The sequence below is a fragment of the Schistocerca serialis genome, chromosome 4 (assembly GCF_023864345.2).
Source record: "Schistocerca serialis cubense isolate TAMUIC-IGC-003099 chromosome 4, iqSchSeri2.2, whole genome shotgun sequence".
NCBI lineage: Eukaryota > Metazoa > Arthropoda > Insecta > Orthoptera > Acrididae > Schistocerca > Schistocerca serialis.
Genome location: NC_064641.1, coordinates 706,799,012 through 706,804,330, shown reverse-complemented (window position 1 = coordinate 706,804,330; position 5,319 = coordinate 706,799,012). Strand labels below are relative to the sequence as shown.

Genomic DNA, 5,319 nt, shown 5'->3' with positions numbered 1-5,319 from the left:
GGCCTGGGGCGTCCACACCCGAACAGCGACAGCCTCTAAAGCTGTTTGTAGAGGTACAAACTCGCTGTGAAGAGAGTTCAGGACATATATGCAGACGCCACCAGACACCCTTGCATAAGCTGCCCGGTTCTTAAAATAACCCCGATAGCCACGGAGGGCGGGGGTTCGCATTGCTGGAAACCAAGTTTCCTGCAGAGCAATGCAAAGGAAAGGATGACGGCTGATAAGGTGGCGGAGCTCAGCTAGATGGTGGAAGAAACCGCTGCAGTTCCACTGGAGGATGTTATTAGCCATGGATGGGAAAGGCGTGAAGGGACTGGGGAGGCAGATTACGCCTCCGGGGCCCCTGCTGCTACTGAGTCACCACCTGGACAACAGCCATCTACTGCATCCGAGGGACTGGCGAGATCCATGTCCTCAGCGGACGCCAGAATCTCCACCTCATCCTCAGACGCAGAGCTTGTAGGAAGCGGTGGAATGGGTGCCACCGCAATGTCGGTAGCCTTGGGGAGTTTCTTCTTCTGCTGCTTCTCGCGCTGTGCCTTTGGTGGCGCAGGCTGGGAGGGCGCAACTGGGTCGGTCTCGGGGACAGACGACGACCGTGTGTCCCTACGACCAGGGACCGGCGGTTGTTTAAGCCACTTGCGGCTGTCGGCCTTTGTGCCGGACGGAACTTGGGAAGGGAGGTCCCCAAGGGACCCCTTCCTTACGAGAGTAGCCGAAGAAGTCTTACGCTTCTCCGGCTGGGAAGGGGGGACTGATGTCCCCGATGGTTGGGGGGGTGTTGCTCCTGAAGTAGATGGAGCAGGAGCAACAGGAGGTTTAGTGCCCCCCCACCATCAAGGGGGCAGGTGTGGGACTTCGACTCTGAGAGCTGACTGGAGCGGATGGAATTGTAGAAGGAGTGACAGTTGCGGCATAGGAAGCTGTCATGCGCACCGGATGAAGCCGATCATATTTCCGCTTCGCCTCAGTGTACGTCAGGCGGTCGAGAGTCTTTATTTCCATGATCTTCCGCTCCTTCTGCAGAATCGGACAGTCTGGCGAGCAAGGCGGATGGTGCGCACCACAGTTCACACAGATTGGAGGCGGCGCACAGGGATGATCAGGATGGGAAGGTCGACCGCAATCGCGACAGACGAGGTCGGACGCACAGCGTGAAGACATGTGGCCGAACTTCCAACACTTGAAGCACCGCATCGTGGGAGGGATATACGGCTTGACATCACAACGGTACACCATCACCTTGACCTTCTCAGGTAACGTGTCACCCTCGAAGGCCAAGATGAAGGCACCGGTGGCAACTTGACGATCCCTCGGACCCCGGTGGACGCGCCGGACGAAATGGACACCTCGGCGCTCCAAGTTGGCGCGCAGCTCGTCGTCGGACTGTAAAAGCAGATCCCTGTGAAAGATAATGCCCTGGACCATGTTCAGACTCTTATGGGGCGTGATAGTGACAGAGACATCCCCCAGCTTAGTACAAGCGAGCAAGGCCCGCGACTGGGCGGAGGATGCCGTTTTTATCAACACCGATCCGGACCGCATCTTGGACAAGCCCTCCACCTCCCCAAACTTGTCCTCTAAATGCTCTACAAAGTACTGAGGCTTCACGGACATAAAAGATTCCCCGCCAGCTCTGGTACAGACGAGATACCGGGGCGAGTATCTTTCGCTCTCATTCATAGCCCTTCGTTCCTCCCATGGTGTGGCCAGGGAAGGGAACGATTTGGGGTCATACACATTAGCCTTGAATTGAGCTTTGGAACGCTTAGAGACTGCTGACGGCTGGCCGCCAGCGACAGATGATGTACCACGCTTCATTGCGGGTCATCCGCCCTGATGCCACCTACTCCGACCAAGGGCCCTCCCCACGGGCGCCACCCAGCCACAGCAAAGACCACCTGGCAGGATGGCCATTGCCGGGAGTCCTGATGCCCCAGGGAGATGGGCATCTACTCCTTGGCATACGTGGGGAGTGAACGGCGCAGGCATCAGTAGAGCGATCCCTGTGTTGTCAGGGGGCTACAACCAAGAGGGTACATGGCGACCCCACCACAACGGACTGGCTACCGTGCTGGATCTTAGGTGCAAAAATGGCCAAGGTCGTCGTCGCAGTTAAAAGAAACACTGCAGAGTGCAGCGTGGTAATCGCCCAAGAGATCGAAAACGAGCGGGACACCATTGCAACGACGAGAAAGACGGCTATAGGTCTAATTGCACGAAGGATACAGTGCACCATGTAAGGTGCCCTTCCCCAATTGGCTCGCTCTTCGGAATAATTTAGATAGATGGAGGTCAAACCCGAGAGGGGACCATCACATAAGGCCGAAACATGTGAGACTCCTTTTAGTCGCCTCTTACGACAGGCAGGAATACCGCGGGCCTATTCTAACCCCCGAACCCGCAGGGGGAGAGGGCTGGGAGAGCTTCTCTGATATAGCGTCGGAGGCTGACGACGACGCAGAAGCCCTACGATCAGCAGGTGGCGGAACCTTCAGCCACTGGCTGACATCTGGCTGGGAAGGAGAAGAAACGGAGAAAGGGAGAGCCCCGAGGGACCCCTTCCGCGAGAGAGGAACCGGCAGAGGCAACGCCGGCGGAGAAGGAGGGGGAGGAATCGAGCCTCCCAGTTGTGGAGCAGATGTCACTCCCGAAGTAAGCTTGGGGGGAGCGACAGAAGAGGGTTTGCCCCCAACTGCTAAGGGGGCAATAGAGGAAGGCTTGCCCCCAGGCACGAGGGGGCAGACAGAGATACATGGCCCCGAGGGCCCACTGAAGGCGGCACAGATGAAGCAACAACCGTCGCTCGCGTGGGCGACGATAACGTGGCTGCAGCATAAGATGTTTGAAGGGAAGCAGGATACAACCTCTCATATTTCTGTTTAGCCTCTCGATAAGTAAGCCGGTCCAGGGTCTTAAATTCCATTATCTTCCGCTCCTTATGAAGAACGGGGCAATCCGGCGAGCATGGAGAGTGGTGCTCCCCACAGTTGACACATACAGGCGGGGGCGCACATGGAGAATCGGGATGAGAGGGGCGTCCGCAATCTCAACATGTAGCACTGGATGGGCAACGGGAGGACATATGCCCAAACTTCCAGCACTGGAAGCACCGCATCGGGGGAGGGACGTATGGCTTCACATCGCAACGGTAAACCATTACCTTGACCTTCTCGGGCAAGACATCACCCTCGAAGGCCAAGATAAAGGCACCGGTGGCCACCCTGTATGTCTTGGGTCCTCGATGGACACGACGGAGAAAATGCACACCACGCCGTTCCAAGTCGGCTCTCAGCTCGTCATCGGATTGTAACAAGAGGTCACGATGATAAATAATCCCCTGGACCATATTTAAGCTACTGTGGGGAGTGACGGTAACAGGGACGTCACCCAGCTTATCACACAAGAGCAACGCTCATGACTTGGCTGGGGAGGACGTCTTGAGGAGGATGGACCCATTCCTCATTTTTGACAACCCTGCCACTTCCCCAAACATATCCTCCAGGTGTTCCACAAAAAACATAGGCTTCGTCGGAAGAAAGGAGTCACCATCAGTCCTGCTGCAGACAAGGTATTGCGGTACATAAGGCTCCCGCTTGGCACTAGATCGGCGTCCCTCCCATGGCGCAGCCAACGAGGGGAACGTCTGAGGGTCATATTGCGCAGCATCGAAGTCGACTCTACCTCGCATAGAGTCGCTGGTGGCCGTGCGACCACCAGCTTGGTGTGATTTATTGCGCTTCATTGCGCCACATCCGCCCAGATGCCACTTACTCCGAACGAGGGCTCTCCCCAAGGGCGCCACCCAGCCAAAGCAACGGGTACCTGGCCGATATCCCGTTGCCCGGAGTCCCCGTGCCCCAGACAAGATGGGCACATACTCCTTGGCATGCATGGGGAGGAAACAGCTCTGGCATCTGTAGTGCGATCCCTGCGTGGTCAGGGGGCTACCACCAAGAGGGTACATGACGACCCCACCACAACGGACTGGCTACCGTGCTGGATTTTAGGTGTTTAAAGGGTCCACAGTTGTCGTAGGCGCTAAGAAGAAGAGTGCGCACAAGGCGAGAAGGAGACAACCCAGAAGATGTTGGGCGTAGTCCCCCCCACACGACAATAGGTAACATGCAAGATGGTGGAGCATGATGGACCAATACAAAAACACCACGTAAGGTTTCCTTCCCCAAATGGCACGCACTGACGACGGAAATTTGGAAGAAAAAAGGAGGTCAAACCCAAGAGGGGACCATCACATAAGGCCGAAACATGTGAGACTCCTTTTAGTCGCCTCTTACGACAGGCAGGAATACCGCGGGCCTATTCTTACCCCCAAACCCGCAGGGGGCGCGCTCTAGTGGGAACCGGCCTTAACAGGGACGAGATGCGCCGCCCGCGAGTGTCGGAGGCCTCTCGCACCAAGCGAATGACAGGCGGTGCATCGAGCAGCTGTGTGACTCTCGCACGTGGCGGCGCGCCCGCCAGTTCGGGAGTCGCCTCCGAGACGCCGTGGGCGCACTCCGCGCCGCCTTCGAGGTGGAAGGACGCGCCTTGCGTCAAATGTGCCACCGAAAACGGCGATTGTGTGCGTTGGGAGAGAAGAGGCGAATGCGTCTTCGGTCGCGCGGCTACATTATAAGGACGCCAACGGCCATACCATGTTGAATACACCGGTTCTCGTCCGATCACCGAAGTTAAGCAACATCGGGCCCGGTTAGTACTTGGATGGGTGACCGCCTGACTTGGAACAAGTACCGGGATTCGACGTCTTCACGAACATAGACGCAGAAACGAGAACTGGCACTGCTGTAATGGTGAGAAATGGAATCTACACAGAGGACATCAAGACCCTGACTGATGGCCGCGGAATAGCAATCAAAATAGCTGGGACCTACTTTGTCAATATCTATGCGCCGTCAGGCACAGAAAACAAGAGGGCCAGAGGCCAGTTCTTCAATGAAAATATTTGTGCGCTCCTTCCACGCAACAACAGTAATGTTGTGCTGGGAGGCGATTTCAACTGCATGTCTGCTCCAGAAGATCAAGTCCCGGTACCTAATCTGTGCACGGAGCTGCAGGAACTCGTAAGAAAACTGAATCTACGCGACTCTTGGCGTCTATTATATCCCAACACAACAGAATTCACCTACTTCCACAACCGCGGAAGAAGCAGGCTTGACAGGATATATGTGACCAGAGAGTTGGCCGCCTCTGTATCACGTGTGGAAGTCTGCCCTGTGATCTTCTCCCACCACTGTGCCTACACTTGCAAGCTCCAGCTGCCAACGAATAAAATATCAGGAGGAAGATCAGCGTGGA

General features: G+C 56.3%; 1 pseudogene; it reads left to right on the top strand.

Moving 5' to 3' along the window:
* Positions 1–4,643: 4,643 nt before the first annotated feature.
* Positions 4,644–4,770, top strand: LOC126476158 (5S ribosomal RNA; annotated as a pseudogene).
* Positions 4,771–5,319: the final 549 nt, after the last annotated feature.